The sequence below is a fragment of the Gymnodraco acuticeps genome, unplaced genomic scaffold (assembly GCF_902827175.1).
Source record: "Gymnodraco acuticeps unplaced genomic scaffold, fGymAcu1.1, whole genome shotgun sequence".
Classification (NCBI taxonomy): Eukaryota; Metazoa; Chordata; class Actinopteri; order Perciformes; family Bathydraconidae; genus Gymnodraco; species Gymnodraco acuticeps.
Window position 1 is genome coordinate 1,547,270 of NW_022990499.1, and position 20,979 is coordinate 1,568,248.

A 20,979-nucleotide genomic window follows, 5' to 3' on the forward strand; every position below is an offset into this window, starting at 1 on the left:
TATGAATCCATAAACTCCTGTAGCAGACACACAGATAGCTGTAGCTCCAGCAGGAGGAGACCCGCTCAAACTGACTTGGATGTTTCAAATGTGAACGACAGGCGCGGACAGTTCTCATTGGCAGGTTTCTTCGATGATGTTTATATTAACCAATCAGGAGTGTTGTGGACTCATTCCAAACATGCCTGACTTGTCTGCCGTGTTTTGGCTGAATTCTATTTCAAGTGCCGTAGCTCTGGCTGTCGGCCAGAATCCGAAAACCATACATTATACTGTAAAACTAAGGTTTATTACTGTAAATTGACCAATGGAAAACAAACACAGCAACAGAACACATAAATAAAACAAGGATAACTGTGACTTATTGTTGAGTAAATAACAGTGTGTGTTTTAAACCTTGGTCCTCCCTGCAGAGATTTCTCCACTTTCTATGATTTTTTTTTTAATGATATTGTCAACTGTAGATGTTTACAATATAGTAAGTTAGGAATTTCATGAAAACATATTTATTTACTTTTGTTTCAACATTGGATATTTTGTGTTTTTGTTGGATTCAATCGAATATTGAGAAAATGATTTATGTAAAAATGTTTTACTTACATTTTACGTTTTTTTTATTTTACGCTTTTCTTACAGTTTTATGTTTACCTTAAAATTACAAAGAACATCTTAAAGTCTTATAATAGTAATACACTTTTATATTACGAGTTACATATTTAATTACAGATAAAAACATTTTATTTTACGTACATCTGCATGTATTTTCTGAAAGTGCAAAAATACTGTAAATATTATATAGTAAATTTACAGTAAAAAAAAAGGAAATAAACGTTATTTGTTGTTATTGTCAAAATACTTCAAATAATGTTTTGGGTTGTTAATTTATAGTTAATATCTGTCATTTTACAGGATTTTGCAAGTTATTTAAAAAAACATGATAATTACTATACAAATTTACAGTTATTTCCTGTAAAATTACGATCTTTTTTTACAGTGTAGATAACAACCTGTCCTTCACTGCAAACATCGCTGCTACAACCCGCTGCTGCAGATACACGCTTTACAACATCAGGAGGATACGTCCCCAGCTGACAACAGAAAGCGACGCAGGTTCTGGTCCAGGCTCTCGTCATCTCACGCCTAGACTACTGCAATTCCCTCCTGGCTGGTCTACCTGCATGTGCCATCCGACCTCTGCAGCTCATTCAGAATGCAGCGGCTCGTCTGGTCTTCAACCTTCCTACATTTTCCCACACCACTCCGCTCCTCCGCTCCCTTCACTGGCTTCCGGTAACTGCTAGAATCCACTTCAAGACACTGGTACTTGCTTACCATGCTGCGAATGGATCTGGCCCTTCGTACATCCAGGACATGGTTAAACCGTACACCCCAGCGCGTGCACTACGCTCTGCATCAGCCAAACGACTCGCTGCACCCTCGCTGCGAGGGGGACCCAAGTTTCCATCAGCATAAACACGTGGGTTTGCTATCCAAGATGGTGGAATGAGCTCCCCATTGACATCAGGACAGCAGATAGCTTGCACATCTTCCGGCGCAAACTGAAAACTCATCTCTTTCGACTCCACTTAGAGCGATAGAACTATTAACAAAGCACTTATATACTAATAAAGGACTGGCTTATCTAAAGCCAGTTGAGTAGCACTTGAAATGTTTGGCTCTATGAAACCTGATGCACTTATATGATTCTGTTTTCTTCAAGGTTGTGTCTTCCTGGTCGAATGTACTTATTGTAAGTCGCTTTGGATAAAAGCGTCAGCTAAATGCAATGTAATGTAATGTTTGGTCAGTGTCCGTGGCGTGCAGTTGTGACGCTCCTAGGCTCCTTCAGCTTAATAAAGGGACGTAAATAGCTTTCAACTGATTGCAATGTATTCCCATCTGCGGCGGGATTTGACGCTCATGGAAGCACGGCATTCGTTTGTGTCGGCTGCCCTTAAAGGCAATGTGAGCGTCCATTCTCATTGGATAACGGAGAATTGTACACCCGGAAGTAAGTATTCCCCTTACTGTCGATTGATTTTACAGTGATACATGCACTACTCATCGACACCAGATTATCCTTGTTAATTACACAACATTGATTGGTTTAAATTGTGTGCAATGCTTTTGTATTTTTCCCCTTCGATTCGGAGAAACAAATATTTTTTTGGAGTAAAGGATGGCAGAAGACACTACACTACCCAGAATCCCCAGCTATCGTTTGGACTACACCATGTGCTCTGTTTGACAAACCCCGTTTTTTTTCACCATTCATTCCAATGGCTGGCGTCTATGTCTTATCTCAGCCAATGACAGCTCTGCATGCATCCCCTGGATATTATTTTATTAACTGCTTTCATCGCAATGCGATGTTTCCAGAGAGAACAGCTGTGAGGTCCGTGCAGAAAGCAGAGCAGTGTGTATAATATATATCACTCAGTATAACAGGCCTACTCTCTTTATTTGCTTTATTGTGCGTGCGTGCGCATCTGTAGCCTGTTATTGTCTCATTATACCACACTGTGAATGAATCAAAGTAAATATATAAGTTGTCATGAACACATCTGTCCATCAGACAGAGGGCTGCTGTGCCTCCTGTCATCATTAATGGACGTCTCTTTAAAATGACCGCTCAGAGGAGAGGAGTTCTCATTTCTCTAACCGCCTGCTGCTTCCCCGCCTCCTCTCCTTGGTTCCCCTCCTCGGCTCCTCCGCTCGCATCTCCTGTGGGCGGGACTAAGTCTTGAGGATAGGAGTCGAGGAGGGGAGTTAGAGAAATGAGAAAGGGCCAATGTATGAACATTGTTATATTATGACTCATGTCCCTGTGCTGCAAATGTACTCTTAACATTTTATTAAGATGAATAGAAAATACCTTGTACTGTTTATTGTTGTCAGCTGCTAGGTAATTTTGTTGTGTGTTGTGTATTAGAAGTAGTTTTGCCTGTTATTTTTTAAATTGTAAGCTTACTTATTTGTATGTGTCTTTCTTCTGCACTGCATCTGTGTCAGCGGGAAGAAAAAGGGATGTCTGATTTCTGAATGTGAAAGCTACACTGCGCTCTTACTATACTGCTCTGCTTGGACACTAAATGAGCTTATGAACAGCTTCATATTGCTTTGCATGGCTACTGATGCTGAATTGTGGAGGTTATAATTTAGTCACATCAATAATCTTTGCCGTGGCTTCAAGGAGAAATATCTGCATTATGGAGAGATGATAATGCTGTTATTGCTGTTGCTGCACTGAAAAAAAAGTGGAGTGACATTTACTTAGAAAAACCTCGGTAACAATATTCCACGCAGAAATTCTAAGTAAATTTAACAACCTACATTTCAAGTAAATTCTACTTACAATTCAGAAGTGTTTCTAACAACAGGTACACAAGTACACTTTACTGTGCTTTCTGTTTTTCTTATTTAAGTGTACTCACTATTGCGTAGTATTTTTTACTTAAATATATAAGTAATAGTTACATAATAGTTCTTCTTCTATTTAAGTGTACTCACTATTACATAGTATTTTTTACTTAAATATACAAGTAACATTTACATAATATTTCTTCTTCTATTTAATTGTACTCACTATTGCATAGTATTTTTTACTTAAATATACAAGTAATATTTACATAATATGTCTTCTTCTATTTAAGTGTACTCACTATTATATAGTATTTTTTACTTAAATATAAGTAATATTTACATAATATGTATTCTACCTTTAACAGCACTACCCTGTTAAATATGGGCATACAAAACATGAAACAATGTACTCTTTAAAACAGCAACTTTATGTTTTGAAACACTGGTAGAATTCTGACTTAAAAAAAATCAATCACATGTGGCCCTTATCATATTCAGCACATGACTTTGCAAGAAATCTAAGTGCAATCACTCATCCCTGACATCCCTTGCTTTTAGTGTTATAGAGAATAATTACACAATATGTAGTTGTACAGTGGCCCTGAGAATTCAACGCACTCAAGAAAACATACAAAACACAATCAAATGAAGAAAAAATGTTCACCAATTTGACATGTGCAGCATTGAGCTGCAAATACTCAAAGCACAACAAATGAAACGAAAAAGTGCTGTGTCAAGAACCCCCTCAACAAGGTTTTGAAATATTATCTTAACAATATACAAAACATGCAGTTGTACAAAGTGGGCTCAGGCAAAACATATGAAAAAGGTCACTGTTGCTAGACACCATAACTACTGTACCAAGTATTTCCTCTGAACTGCAATTTGAAGAAACACCTTTGTATACACTTAGGCTACAAGTTTGTTGTACAATGCATGGACTTTTGGAGATATCTTCAGGACATTTAGCTCAAGAAAGAGCTTCTGAAATACTTCAAAAGTGTATTTCATCTTCGGTGGATAACTTAAGTTCATTGCATATATGAAGCCTGTGAGCAGAAGGCAAGCCTTTGACACACATCTGCAGTCATCAAGAACCTCACTTCCCTCGATGATGATGGACACATCGGGAGGGCCTTCGTGTGCTGCACTTCCACGGAGGACAACTATTTTCATGACGTGCTCAGCAGAGTCCTCTGTGACGAATTCTTTGCTCACATCCTGTCAAAAAATGTGAATCGGTGATGAGATACACTATACTGTACATGTTTTCTTTGAAGTGACTGAATATGCAAAAGGTGATTCATTAGGTTAAAGTGGCCATTTAATAGGGCTGAACTACCAATCAAAATGTTATCCAAACTGCAATATTGCCTACAACAATTTTCAAATCGCAGCAGGTGCGATATTTGTAAAAGGAAAAATGTAAAGAAAACATTTTTGTTTGCTACAAATCCTCGCAAAAATCACACCATGATCATTTAAAAATGTTTCAATGAAAATGATAATAATGATGATCATTTCCTGATATCGCAATTGCAATATCAGTTAAAATAATTGCAAATAAAAAATGGTTTAATCGTTCAGCCCTAGTATTTAACTAACTATTGATTTTATAGTTCCTTTCCTTTTGTAGATAAAGACGGGGTAAGTTATGTAGGGAATTTGTAGTCACTTTTATTTCTTGGTTTAAAAAAGCTGCTCTGTTCCAAGCAGGAAGTAAAAGCTGGTATAGTACTGGATTCAGTTTAGCGAAAATGAGGTGGGATCGGGGGTTTAAAGGCTCAAATCTTCAATTCTACTGAAAACCATATTATGAATCAGAATGTAAAAAAAGATCATTAGAGAAATAATGAAAAAAAGAATGAATGGAATAAAGTAAAATGTTTGCTTTTATTTTAAATATATTAAATACCAATTTATTTCATCTAAATGTTAAACTTAATTAAAAGGACATGCCTTTTCCACATACTGGCATGAGTCACCAACTTGTAGAGATATCCATGTACAACAATCATCAGAACATTTACCTGGTAGTCTTTGATGAGTTCCTCTGTAGACTCTCCAAGGAACTCCATCAAGCAGCGGATGATGGCATCTCGTCTATCTTCTACATGTAGCTGTTAAAACAGACAAGTACATTATTGTAGAGAGAAAGCAAAAGATGTTGCGTAATGGTCAATTTAACCTGCTACAAAATAAGGCACCAACTAGGTGCAAGGATGCAAAGCAGGATCAAGCTGTGCATACAAATGAGTTGATACACATTTAACTTAAAGCATCCTATGACGTGCCAAATGAAACCCAGGGTCAGTTGGGTAGATGCCCTGCTGGCTTTGGGTCTTGGTCAGGCCGACCAGATCATCACATTATTATTATTATTATTATCTTTTCTCAGTGAATAAGAGCCCAACATACGTTAATTGGTTGAAATTGTATGCATTTTACACTTTACCTGACTGAGTGAATCCAGCATGGGTCTTATTTTTGTGCCTGCAACTCCGCCTTTTGTCCCAAATATCTCCTGCAGTTTTGGGGTGTAAAAGTCCAGTTTGGTCAAAAAGGTTCGCTCGAGATGAATTGTTGTAATCCTTCGGAACTCCTCTTTGATCTGAAACAACAAGGTGATAAAAACACATGTCATGTGCTGTGTTGCAACAATAATGATTACCCAATTAATAAGGTACACCTAGCTAAAAGAAAATGCAGTCAATCACAGCAATCTCAGCATCAGGTAGAGAAACACACGAAGAGCTGGATTTACCTGAAGTTCGGAGAACATTGCGGGCCATCTCTCCATGAAGTCGTGGACTGCAGGGCAATGCTGGACAACTTCTAGTCTTCGGTAGGAGAAAGACCTCTCCATTTTTTCACCAATGATCTTGTCATTGTTTTTCTTCTTTATTTCGTTCAGTAAGTCTATTCTCTCCCTCTCTAAAGTGTCACCTGTCTCCCCAAATGGCAGTGGTGGCAGGTAGTTCACTTCAGCTTTCTTAGGCCTTTTGATGCCTTTGGGGCCCCTTTCATTTGACGCCTGACTTTTACGCGAGTTCACCTCCAACTCAGGGCAGGCAAATTTACGGCATCTTAATTTTGCCCGGTAATTGCCCATTTTATATCTGATCCTCTGCTGCCAACCATACATGCCATTAAAAGACCCTGGCTCTTTGAGGCATGGGTACTTTTCTAACAAGGCTTCTAGCACAGCTAAAACTTGTACACCGGTTGGGTATGCTGTATAGCGAAATATTTCCTCAGCTAATTTCTCAAGTACGCTACTTCTCAGTCTTGGATTGCTCAATAGGGTGCCATCCTTTTGGTAAGCCTGGTTGCCTGCCTCCAGCGAAACGTCTACATCGTAAGAAAAAGTAGGTACTTGAAACTTAGCTGGCCACAGTTCGTACCGGTAAGATGTTCCAGAGGAAGAGAGCAGGATGGTGTCCAGAGGTCCAGATGAGTGGCGAGAGTAGTTGTCAGAAGATTGTTCTGCTATTGAGGAGTCAATATCCAATACTTCCACAGGACTGAGATTAAGGACAATTGGTTCAGTTTGAAAAACCTTTAGTGTTCCCTTGTCTTCTACATCTTCAATGAAGCTCAAAGTGCAAAACTGGCCATCAAAATCCATGTCTTGATACATCACAGTAAACTCCCCTGGAATATGAAATGCCTCTTGAAGTTCACAAATAAGTTCCTCAAGTGTTCTTGGGATTCCCGAGGGCAGAACCAGTTTGCGAATATCATTATGTTCAAAAATGATACGGAGCTTTGCAGGTGTTGTATCCATTTCGACAGAGGAAGCTGCATCAGAAACAGAGAAATAAAGAATGAATCAACTTGAAATCAAACCCACTGATAAAGGATGGCAACAACTTGTACTCACATTTCACAACTAATAGGAGAGGCAAATGTAGTGCTTCAAAGTAGCCAGTCGTCTTCCTGCTAGAGTGTATGCAGCCAAAGGGCAAAAATCAGCCATCTCTTTTTGCTCAAGTAATTGCACATTACTAGTGTTCTCTAACTCGTAGCTCCTAAGGTGCTCATTGTACCATGTGTTTTGTAGTCTGACAACAAAGGCCAGTTTGTCACGAATCAACATCATCTGTAACACCTCGGCAAAGTCAGGCAATCCTGCGGTAGAACCATAACACACCATCATCCCAGTAGCATAGTTGGTGCCTAAAAAGCACACATTACTTGCAACATGTACTGTTGTGACAGTTGGATATCTACACTTCACCATGTCTTTTATGTCATCCTTAAGTACATCTAAAGAGACCTCTGTTGTTTTTGTGACTGACAGTGATGGTCTGACTGCATTTGAATCATGGAGATGGTGTGCAATCATGAGCTGGTGCTTATTTGCAAGGGACAGCAAGATATTCCTAAAACAGCCCGTTTGTCTGACAATTCTCTTAAAGAAGCTGTGTTTAGCCTCAAATCTCATTGTCCACAGGGCAACCACAGGGCCAAATTCCCGAATGAGCTGAGGATAGTGCTCAAGGAAGTGGTGCTTAGGACGGAGCTTTTGTTGGGGAAACGCTTCAAGGAATCTCCATCGGTGCTCAGAGATCAAACTGTCAAGATAACAAATGCTTTCCTCTGTATGGACTAGGGACATCACAAGGTCCACTATGTCTTTCAAGATCATCAGCATCTGCCACACTGGCTCATGTTCCGGTACTTTTAAACCTATTATCAGAGGAAGCAAACGCAGCAAACACCAGTTTTCATGGGCATTGCCTCCCACTGATCTTCGTTTGGCAAAGTTACCAGGGACAAGATGAGGGCGATTTGTTTTATCGCTCCATTTAAATGGGAACTGTCGAATGGAGTCATTGAGTTCCATGAGAGAAAAATATTTCTTCTTGATCAAGATTTCAAATGACAATGCCAACTCCACTGGAACAATGCCCTCAAGAAGATCATGTAAAACATCTGGAGGGTAACCAGATGTTACATGGAAATGGTTAAGTGTTTCAGATAGTGCACACCTTTTTTTCACACCATTGCAATGAGTGTGATTCAGACTAGACAAAGCTGTATGAACATGCAGCTCATGTTGCTCTTTAGTTCTTTGTTGGAAAAAGCCAGATCTTACTTCTTTAGACTGAAAGTCGGACCGCTCCCCGAGACAAAACCGACAGACATGAGAAGACATAAAGCTTTCGACAAATCCTGCTACAGAATGGGCACCCAAATTATCTGCCACCACACTCACCACAGTCCCTCTGATGACTTTTCCCAAAGCTGTAACAAAAAGACCATCTTTCTCCAAGCTTTTCAGATCGGTTCAAAGTGGCTCTAAAACTCTCTGGAATCCAAACTGCTTAGTGTCCTGTGCCTTACACAGAATAGCTAAATAAATAGAGTCCAACGTTGATCGTGACTGTGCTGGAATGTCTCCCAGCACCCAATACACAGCCGTGACTTTGTGCTTTTTTCGGGAAGTCCCAAGAGGATTACATACCTCAAAGTCATCAATGTACAGAATGATAGTAATTCTGTCCTCCTCTGCAGAGAAAAAAATCATTTTTCTGATAGTGAGATCCATCATGAAAGGACAGATATTGTGAAGTACTTTCAGAGTTTCTTTCACTACCTAGTGCCTTTTCTTGGATATTCTTATTGTTTAATAACTGCAACAAGGACTGCAATATAGGTACATACTGGAATGTTTTACCCTCTCTCTTATCCAGTATGTACTCTTTTGGTTCAACAACGGAAAAATGTTTCTTCATAAATTCTCTTCTCTTGTACGAAGTAGTAAAAGGTCCATCTGTTCCCAAAACGGAACTTATAGGGTGTGACTCACAGAGATTTTTCACCAAATCTGAGATTACAGCTTCATCCAAATCACAGTTATGGCTTTTTAAAGTGGACTCAATCACATCTCTTAAAACTGGACCAGATGCAGAGCAGGATATGAACTGTAGCTCATCTACAATTGTGTCAATACACTTGTTTGGAACATTGAAAGTGCTCTCTAGTTTTAGTAAGAGGTGGCCAAACTTCTCCTTTATAACCTGAGATAAATCCTCTGCTTCCTCAACAAAATACTCAGGGCCATCATCCTCATCCTCCGTAAACAGAGACTCATCCTGAGCAACAGTGGGATCAGGGTATCTTTTCAATACCTCAGTTTTAAAGTGTTCAGGGCCATGTTGAGAATGTTTCCTGTGTCTATGAGTAACAAAGGTTGAATATATGTTTGTACTGAAGCTGCAATCTTTGAATACACACGCAACTACTTAAAACCTCCTCAAATGCCTACCAAGATGTTCAAGATATATCCTCCCTGAATGAAAACTAGAATTGCATAGTAGACAATTAAATGAAAGACCTAGTGTTACTGACTCTGTGTGCTGTCGGGACAAATGGGCACGAAGGGCATTAAATGTTTTAAACGAACAAGGGCAATCTGTATAAAGACAAGGGACTGAGTTGCAGCGTCCACCATTTACATGTTTTAGCCTGTAGTGCTTTAACAATCCTGTCCTTTTGTTAGATTCAAAGCTACATGTTTTGCACACCCATCTAGTGGAATCTGAAAAAAACACAAATGAATTCAATCTTTAAACCTCTTGAAACTAAACCATGTTACAAAAACATTTATATGTCAACTTAAACTTCTAACAGTACTGAGTTGAGTTACTCTGCATTAGCTGTTGAAGACGAAATTGCTGAATGACTCAATTTCCCTTGGTAACCTGTGAAATATATAGAAAGTACATTAGAAATTAATTATGTAAATTACAGAACTTACTGTCTTGCAATTTATTGCTTAAATATGAACACAACAATATACATTCAGAGCCATTTTTATCATGTAAAATGTTATTTAAAAAATAATTCTATCACACATGTATACCAGGGTTTCCGCTAGGATTTTTTCTCGCCGGTCAAATGTCCGGACAGAATTAATTTTACCGGACAAATTTGAAACTTACCGGTCATGTTTCAATAATAATAATAAGAATTGTGTAGCAGAGTTTCCGTTAGCAGGTAATTACGGATTAGGACCGGATATGCTGATGTTTAAAACTCAGTTAATGGGGATCGTTTTTATATTGCTTCAGTTTATAATCGTAACAGATCGGAAAAATTCAGATTCATTTTTCAATAAATGATTCCGCAAATAACAAACACCATAATTATTACATTCAAATAAACTACTTGTAGTAGATGAAGTACATTATTCAAAAGTTTACATTAACTTTGAATAATAACACGGGAGAAACGGATCCTCTCTTTTCCTCTCTCCCTCCCTCTCTCTCCTGACAGCCCGTCAGTTTGTCATGCAGCTCACTAAACAGTGGGCGGAGCTTCAGGTGATTATGGAGCAGCTGATCTGATCTCTCTCTTCCGTTCGGTTATACTTCACTCGCGTTTATGTCCATATCGATCAGATCCAGCTCTCCTGATCGGCCTTTATAGAGAGCACAGTTCAAACTATTAAGAGTGAATATCGGCCGATAATGATCGACGGAGCATCGGACATTTTGACCGGCAGGTTTTGAATTTACCGGTTTTTATTAAATTTGACCAGCTAAAAACCGGTAATTACCGGCTAACGGAAACCCTGATGTATACATACAACTTTTCACTGCATTCAAGGCTAATCAATACGTAAAGTAAAAATAACGTAATAATACTTTTATCCAAAATACAACCCTTCAATACAATGACAGACCTGCCTCTACATGGGAACGTTTGCGTTTATGCACAGTATGCGTTTTCAAAAAAGTCTTCCGTTCACACTCATTCGTTTCATTTAACGTGTCGAGGCAAACTCACAGACACACTCACTTTTAAATCGCGCAGTTCATATTTCATTGCAAATATAATATTCCTTGACCACTTTGTCCTTCTCTAGGCTGCAGTGAAACTGACTGCATCACGTAGCGTCGCACATACTGTTGAGTATTTATTTTGTTGAGCTGGAGCCATGAACACCCCCCCTCTCCCGAAATAAAAAACGATTCAAATTTAAAAAAGTGAGCCAGTGCCATAGTTTCCATTATAAACGGCAAATGTTGTCGTAGTCGACAACTTTGAAGCTTCAAATAAGGCTTTAAAAAATATATATTACATCTGATGTGTGCAACTTGCATGAAACCGGGCTAAGTTTGCTAGCATGATAACGAGCTAGTTAGCCAGCTACTCTGTCGGCTAATGTTAGCTAACTTAGCCTTACATTTTTAATAACCAAATACTGACTTCAGCTGACAAGCTAATAGGAATGTAACAAGTTAACCAAGCACATAAACATACTCACACGACTCCACATCGATGAATATTCAAATGAAATGGTCGACCAAGCAGTCTTCAAGTTCCACTCAAATGTCAACCTTCTGAGTAGACTGTCCGTGCTTGTCTGCGGGGGCAATGTGCGCGGGAAATACTCTCCTCTGACGTCACCCACAGTTAACTCGCATTTCCCATGTACATTTTAATAGCTTTAACAGGTTGTACAGTCAATACAATAATTTAGGTAATATTTACTTAGTGCTATTGTTAAAATTCACTTATCAAAATGAAGATTCAAAATTACATAGAAACACAAGTAACACATTAAATAAAAGGAGACATTTTGAGTAAAATTACTGAAATAGTAATGTATTGTAGAATTTAAACATATAATCAAAGTAACATTTACAATGCCAAAAAGTCTTTTTTGTCAGTGTGTACTATCTTAATTTCTTAGGTTATATATTATTCTGTATTGATTTTTCATTTTTTTTGTCAACTTTAGAATTTGCTGAAAGACTATTATTGAACATTACCCGTGTGGCTAATACCAGCACATTGAGATGGATGTTGATTAACTTTCCTTATGTGCCACAATAGCCATGATGTAATATTGATATTGTGATGTGCTATATAATGATATTATATTGTCATCCTATAATGAGTGTTAAATGAAAAGCCAACTATAAACATAGAAACATTACTGTAATATTCAGTATATGTCTCGTCTAGCCCTCATGTAAACATGTACTGAATTATTAAAATAATGTAATATCATGCAAAAACAGATCAAAATCAGTCTTTAAGTCCTTCAATCCAAAATGAATTTGAATGACCTGTTGATCATGGCTGCACTTTTTTTGAATACATTTAAATGAACTGTATTATAATATGTTGAAATATTTGGTAGAAATCTAAATCTAAGATATATTTAAGGTTTAATTCATTCACATCTCTCATTTTTAATTAGTTTTGCATTTAAATCATCACACAGGGTATGTGTAATGTGTATTTGTAAAGCGCACTGAGCATCTGGAAAAGCGCTATAATAAATGTAAGGAATTATTATTATTATTATTATTATTATCTACAATAAAAAAACTGAAATGTTGACCTTAATTAAATGTATTACGTCCACAAATATAATTTTTCTATTTTTTATACTAACCTAATACAGTTATGTGAAATCTGTTGACATAATATATTGATTTAAAGTCAATGTTTCAGTTTTTTCAGTGCAGAATTAAATCATGTCATTGACGTCCCCTCAACTACAAATCCCAGAGATCCTTGCCGGGGACTAATCTGGTCATGTGACCGGCAGCAGGAGCAGATGGTGCCTGGTCACATGATGTTGTTAGCCGAGGCTGAGGAGCAGCACCATCTGAGCTGAATCACAGCCACATCTCTCCCTACATTGAAGGTAAAGCTGGAGGAATCCCTCCTTTTCTCCCACTGTTGTTATGCCTTTAGTGAAGGATGCTGCAGCCTCACACAGACCGAGGAGGAGGAGGAGGAGGAGGAGGAGGAGGAGGAGGGGGGGGATGGGAGGCCAACAGGGATGCCTCTCCGTTCCTCTCTTCAAGCAAAGGAGCACAGATGCTTGTAGAGTGTAAATCTTTCAGCTGTTAATACGTCTAAGTGGAGGAGTGTGTGTGTTTGGAGGGAAGCCATGTTGTTGGATGTATTCAGTGTGTGATGAGGAGAAGGCAGGGATCTGGGTGGGTTACAACCACTTCCTCTTTTAACCTAGGGGCTATCTGTTCATCTTCTGGCAGGAAGCCACAGCCATAGATGGATGATTCCTATTTCCATGCCCCTCCTTTCTCCTTTCCATTTCTGATGTCAGTTCAGTATCTTGTTATGCTTTGACCCTTAGTATGGCCCTCTGAGAGAGTGTTACCTCAGTTGTAGCTATAGCTCTACTGCAAGAGCATTCATTCTTATTATTTGTAATCTTTGTGTTCTTTCAGCATGGGAAAAACTAAAGCATGTGTGCTGTCCTGCTGCTGCAGAGGTATACAAATCTCTTCCATGTACCTTTTGCTTTGCCCACTCATAATACTAATGCTAGCTAAACCAGCTGCTGTGTGTGAGGGGCTAATGTCAGCCGTTGTTCTGCTTTGGATACTTGCTACCATGTTGGCATGGCAACATATATGATAACCTCAGTTCAGCCAGAGTTCTGCCTATGTTTTCAGTGTGGACGGAGTAGCTACAACGGTAGCTAAGCCTAGCCTGGTTGATTCATTAATGGCGCGTTTCCACTGCAGGCCTCGCTCGGCCTAGCTCGGTTTGGTTAGACCTTATTAGGCCCGGCTCACTTTAATGCTGCGCTTCCATTACAGTTTAGGAACTGGGGTAGTTACTATAGTAACGCAGTATAGGCGGAGCCGTGACGTCATCTTCAATGAGAGCCCCAGAAAAAAAACACAGCCGTTAGCTCTTAGCACTCAGAGCTCACAGCTCCTCATATCTGTTCAGAAACTAGACAAAAGTTAAACAAGTACAAACCACAGACTGCCTGTGTTATGGCGAATACAGTCGCTGGTTTATTTATGTCTGTATAGGCCGTTGTTGTGAATGTGGACGGTCGGAGCATATATAACGTTAGCTTAGCCAAGCTACATTTAGAAAACACGCATTTTAAAAGGGTTTTTCGCCTGCCGTCTGTCTGCAGACTTGTCAAAGCATTAATTCATGGTTTTTACTAACCGGTATCAGTATGTTGTCACTTCGGCATCATTTTTAAACGTGTATTGCAATTAAATCACGGTCAAATATGTTCATCTTGTTGTAGTTGTAGCCCCCTTGCCAGCGATTCTCTCTCTAGTTTAGCATACTCAGCCCGACTCAGCCTGGTTGTTCCTGGCCCTAGAACCACGATTTAGTCGGGCCAGAAAAAAGGTGAAAAAGTAGCCCCGGGCCAAAACTAGGCCAAGTGGAAACGCAACCAAAAACGGGCCCCGCACGGCTCGGCACGCTTAAAGCGAGCTACCCGCTGCAGTGGAAACGCGCCATAAGTGTGTGAAGGACCAGGGTACGCAAAAATCAGGAATGCAGGTTGAGGTGCAAAAATAAGGATTTTATTTACCCAATATATGTACAGTTTTAAGATGGGTAATAAAATCAATTAGGTTTAAACAAAAAGGTGTAGATATAAACAGACACAATCTAGCATTTAATGCATAAACAAAACGTCACAAAAATGGGTGACATCCTGTGTGCTCTTCTGCCCAAGAGCAACTCACATACCTCCCCTCATCTCCACACTGCAGGAATTTATAGCCCTACTGGCCAGTCCATTGTTGCGTGCAGGGGGAAGAGGCTCTAAAAAGGGGTAGCTTAAATGGAGTGGCCTCTTTAAACACCCCTCAGGGTTTGAGAGGAATGGCGTAGTCCAATTAACTGACACATCTATAAAGGCAGGTGTTTTCCATCAGCTCAGCCTTTTGTCAGGAGCAAGCTGAGCTGTAAGACACTGACAATAGGATTACACACAACACAATTAACAATAGATATTTTAAACAAGCGTGCACTCAATCTAGCAAAAATAAAGCTGTTTCAAATCTGCGTCTGTGTATGTCTGATGTAAACAAAAGCATAACCTTTAGGATGTGTGTTCGTTTGTGAGGCTTGTAGCCCTCACAAAGTGTTCACCCAATTGGATGGTAGTTGAATATGAATACAAAATATAATTTGAAGGATTCTCAAAGAGCATAGTTATGTTTTTCATTTGCTGTTTCCAAATGAAGAATAAATCAAATATCAGCAGACTTCAGATGGAAATGTGTAACAAGCGCTGAAACACAGTGTTAAAGGTCCCATGTCATGGCCATTTCTACCGATCATAATTCCATTGTTGAGGTCTACTAGAATAGATTTATACTGTGCAATTTTCCAAACTCACATTGGTTTCTCATACAGCATCTCTGTAAAGTATGTGTATTCACCGGTATTCACTTTCTGCCCTAGACGGCTTGTTGGAGCTTCAGCCCCCCCTCCCTGTCAACCCAGTGTGCCCTGATGGGTCGGGACGTTGAGAGGCTTGTTGCTGCGATCTGCTGCGAGGAGTGGAAGCCTGTCCACTCCTCGCAGCAGATCGCAGCAACGAGCCTCTCGGCGATACAGCGAGAACAAGCAAAATTCATCACACACAAACACTCAAAGCCGAAGTAAAAACAATGAGTGTGGCTTGATATTGAGTAAGAAAAAGGTTTATAATGCTGTGAGAATGGGTCTGCGGAGAGCATTTCTCCGTGATCCCAACGTAGTAGCCCGAAAAACGTTTACCCATTTAAACAGTCGTGGTAGATAACTCGTTTGTTTTAAACATCATGAATACTTACAGGTTGTGTACCCGAATCTCCCGCTGATCCAAACAAAGTAGGAACAGCATCGTTCTTCAGTCCCCTCCGCTGTAGATATCCGGCGTTCTGGGGCAGCATAGTCTTTTCTGTGTTAGAGTTGTACTTTGAGGGTTTTTGACTCTGCAGACCGTTTACATGCATAACAACCTTCATAACACACAAGGGGACGGGTAATAACCGTAAAAGCAAGACATGGGACCTTTAATAAAATATATTTGTTGATATTTGTTCAAGATGCTCAGAGCCCTTACTCAGATCTTTATCATCAGCAATGGCTGTTAACCTGTTAAGCCCCAAGGTCCCCGTCGGCGGGTACTTATTTATTTTTTTCACGACACTGTCTCAGCCAGGGGATCTTAATATTTAAGAACCTATTAATGTGTTATACCAGATTAACGGGAATAATCTCAGCTAACTGACGATACAAACCATTTTTACCAAAACAAAACACAAGTCTCATAAGAAGCATCTAAATGACCCCTGAGCGAAAAATGCTAACGCACTTTGGCACAGAACTCAAGATAAAAGATACCCTTATTACTTATCGTAGCTGCACATACAAGATATCCGATTAAAGCTGAGGTTCCACAGATTATTTGGGTATATATATCATCACTGAGTGATCCGAACTCTTGACAGGGGAAGCAAACACAGACATCACAACACGTACCTTTACGGAGCTTTTACGGGAGATCGTCTCACCGTAGCTGTCAATCTGATCAAAAGACGTGTTCAATGGCATTAAAACGAGAAAAAACGCAGCTGAATCGGTTAATCCATAGGTTGATAATGTTTCTGGGTAATATTTTTTTTAATTTATAATCCATAATTCCAAGTTATCGCTAAGAGTTATCGCAGCTTCCGGTATTGGCTATGCGGCAGTCTCGCACACACACATTACCAAATAAGGAGTATGTGGGAGTTCCCCTCGATTCCATTGGCTCTGACGGTTAGAAAGAGATGTCAATCAGCAAAATCGAGCAAGGGGGGCCAGAGATAGGTCAAATCCACCCAAATGGGTTTTTTCACTTGTTTTGCATCAATCTTGATACAGGGTACTTATTATATGTTGTAGTTTGGATTCCTATAGCTTTTAGTCTACCATCCCATCATTCAAGGCTGGTTTTCACTATAAGTACTTTTTTTTTTTTGGACGGACACAATCATTTACATTTTTTTACTGTGTTCAATCTGAATTTACTTTAAAATAAAAACATCTATATTGATTCTGACACTTCTACATCCAACTCACAGGTGTAACCTTGCTTTGAGAAAAAAGATTATTAATGTAACCCTTTTAGAAGGGAAGATATGGTCATTTGTTCTGGGAATGTCATTTTCGAGCCTGAGACCTGAAAAACAGGCTCGGGACTTAACAGGTTAATACCAGTGCTTGAATTGGGCCGACATGGCCACTTTCATACAGATCATACTAATGCTCTCGATTGGTCTCTGTGTGTCATTCAAGCTCGGGAGGGTGTGTGTGTATGTGTGGCGCGAGCGAGCGAGAAAGCGCGCGCACCGATTACATGTATTGTTGTTAGCATCTGGTGCTAGCTAGCTGCGCTAACGGATATAAGGAGCTGTTTCAACAACAAGGTGGAGTGAGAGTCCTCTGCTGTCAGACTGAGAGGCTGATAACTACAGCTCAGGCCATTTTCTTAATGTCTTTCGTTTTTTGTAAAGCACTTTGAATTGCCTTGTGTTAAAAGGTGCTATATAAATAAACTTGCCTTGCCTTGCCTTGCCTTGCCTCAGGTGAGGTAAATTACTCTGAGTGTTTAGATAGTTAACTTAGTCTAAGTTATCTCAGTGGGTCTCAAACGGCTCGGTCACCATTTATGTAAACACATATTTCCATTTGAGGGGGTAGTGATTAGTAAAATATGCATGAATAATACAAATAAAATGTTAACTAGGTGAAAAAAGGTAAGATAAACTTGTTGAGAGCTAAAACTAGTCTTTGCTGCTGCCTCAAAGAGGAGCAGGGGGGAGACAGGTGAGGCTGATTCAGGAGCACAGACACTATAAATGAACCAAAAACAAATAAATAAACAAGTTTCAATGTTTTTTCATATTGGATATGGTATATTATTGGTTATGACCATGTACTTATGATTTTATGATTATTTAAAATGTATACAGTTCTGTTTCATATGGGTGTAGTCTCTTTATTTCCCCCTCAAAATGCACCAGATTGATGCATTAAGTCCAACATTTAAAAATAAATCGGTATCTTTAACAAAATGCCCCCGGACCCCCCTATAGGATTTGAGGTCCACCCCCACTTAAAATATGTTCACATGGACAGGTTCCTAAATAGATTTGCACATTTTTTTTAAATAGTAACCCATGTCCATATGTTTATTTTTGGGTAGTAGATTTAAACTAGAGGGCTATCACTATGGGCAGCAATGCTGTAAATATTGACAAATAAATCCAGCAAAATGGCACAAAAACCTGGTAGTGGCCTGACTGGGTGTATAATTCCCGGCCTGACTTATTGACCCAGTCCGGCCCTGATTGACGCATGACAACAAATATGCCCAGCGTACCTATGGCGCGCCGCAGCGATAGACTAGAGCAGAAAAGACTTAGCATTTCGAAAATGTTAGCGTGGCTTAATAATAGTGCGAAAAGACAGCGGTTGTCGCCGGACAAGGATTCCCTCTCCTTTCCTGCTGAAAGATGGTGAGTGTACTCAGGGACGAGGAGTCATTTAACCAGCCGCCAGTAGGAGTCAGGCTTTACTTTCTTTTATATCCATAAAGAAAAAGTCAATCTGTTTACAGTTGTTTCATTATGGATGTTGAGAGGTATCCATATATCTCTTCATTTTGCTCTCAAAGTGCACCAGATTGATGCATCTAACTTCAATATTTAAAAACAAATCTTCCCGGGGGAGCATGCCCCTGGACCCCCATAGAGGGTGTCAGGTCCACTCCCCACTTATAAAAATAGCACTTTACCCCTGCACCCCCTCTAATCTCAGATGCACCCTGAGTCATTTTGTTTAAGTACAGTGAGCCTTTCTAAAATATACAGTAAAGAGACAAACCCACCAGCATTATAGGATATACTATGACTTTGAGCCAAATACTTGTTTTTGGGCTGTATAAATAAATTGACTTGAAACAGTTGCTGATTTAGAGTACTGGCACCTTTTTCATTCCAATTCAAGCACTGGTTAATACAAAATGCTTTGAGACTTAATCCTCAACCATCACCTATAAGGTCAATTGTCCTTACTCGCCTGTAATTGTTTTATTTGATTAACGTTGTTGCTGATAAATATAAAATTATGAAATGTGTTAGTTATATACAACATAAATAAATAAAACAAAAGTAGGCAATCAAAGCAGTGTATGCTGCATAACACTGTTACATCTTCTGAGAAAAAAATAAAGAAACAACAACAGTAGAAAATATTAGTTTCTAAGTATACTATAAAACAGAAGTTTATAAAGAAGGCCCTGCAGTGTGTGTTGCAACTGAGATGCACCTTAAACAATGTTGCAGTTACATAAGAGTTAGAAATGTGGATGAGTGTATGCTTGAGTTTATTAGTTTATTCTGAACTGATATTCCTTGGCATGTCTGGAATGTGCTGTTGGTCCACAGTATACGTAACAGGATGTTGGATGGTGGGTGTTCTCTGACTAATCGCTCATCTCACTGCTCTCTCACCACACACATTTCTATCTGCTGTTTGTCATGATGATTCACAGCATTATAACTATCTTCTTCTTCTTCGAGCAATCTCAGATGTCGTTCTGCCAGTATCGGGCAATAATAAACTATTGTATTAGTATATCATTAGATTAATTTTTTTCACAAATTAAATAAACCATGATTTTGTGAGTAATGAGAAAGGCTATTTTGCTATCTCTAAAACGGGGAGGGTTACGTATTGTAACCCTAGTTATATAAGCACAGGCGGAGCCCTCTACTGGACTCTATGGGTACTACATCTTAACCATACTATGCGAGCATTCACCTACATAGATATCTATAAATGTAGCCGGCCCCTCGGGGCGGGCCTACCTGAATGCGTGCGCAAGCCCACCGTATATAAGGTGGCCACGCCTCCTGACTGTCATCCTACACCCTCTTCAGCGAGCCGCAGTTTACTTGGCTGGTAGAGCACACTAAGACACGCTTACCTCGTGACGAGTGTGCATGGAAAATAGTTAGGAAGGCCTCCAGCCCTGCATGGGGCTTACAGTGCACCATGTTTTATTATATGTACAGCACTTTGGCTCGACCAAAAATCGTTTATAAATGTGCTATATAAATAAAACTTGATTTGATTTGATTTGATGTTTCCCGGGTCCCTAAGGAGCATGGGGAGAACGTAAGTGCACCATGTCCCCCACACTCACAGTAGAGTGTGCATGGACGATAGTGGGGAAAGCTCTAGGCAGGCGGGGAGAGCCTTCCCCACTAGTCCTCCAGCCCTGTATGGGGCTTACTGCGCACCATGTTTCCCGGGTTTATCGGAGGTTGCCCTCCACTGAGGGGGGGGATGGTCACCAGACGTCGTTTGTGCCTCTTGGGATCTAAACGAAGGCCGGAAAACCACCTTTGCAGGCGAGTAAGTAACCCCAGCGGTACCACGAGGTGAGCAGCCGCCATGAGACCCAGAGTCTGCATGATGGTCAGCTGGTCAAGCTGTCACCGTTGCCCCATGGGCGGTGCCAGGATTTGTTTGCTGCAGTAGCTTTGCAGTTGCTATATGACAGCACAGCGTTGCTAGTTCCATCCATCCATCTTCTCCCGCTTATCCGTGGTCGGGTCGCGGGGGTAGCAGTTCCAGCAGAGAGCCCCAAACTTTCTTTTCCCTGGCGACATCAACCAGCTCTGACTGGGGGATCCCAAGGCGCTCCCAGGCCAGCGAAGAGATATAATCCCTCCACCTGGTCCTAGGTCTACCCCTTGGTCTCTTCCCAGCTGGACGTGCCTGGAACACCTCCCTAGGGAGGCGCCCAGGTGGCAT

General features: G+C 40.0%; 1 protein-coding gene across 4 annotated transcripts in view; it reads left to right on the forward strand.

Moving 5' to 3' along the window:
- Positions 1-12,928: 12,928 nt before the first annotated feature.
- The window catches only part of tsnare1 (T-SNARE Domain Containing 1), a 359,325-nt gene continuing 351,274 nt past the window's right edge, over positions 12,929-20,979 (forward strand). For 2 of the 4 annotated variants that reach the window (XM_034226527.1, XM_034226528.1), the window contains exon 1: positions 12,967-13,036. The gene's annotated coding sequence lies outside the window, so the exon portion shown is untranslated. Of the gene's footprint in view, positions 13,037-20,979 lie in introns of all 4 variants that reach the window. The other 2 variants (XM_034226529.1, XM_034226526.1) reach the window with 2 other exon arrangements.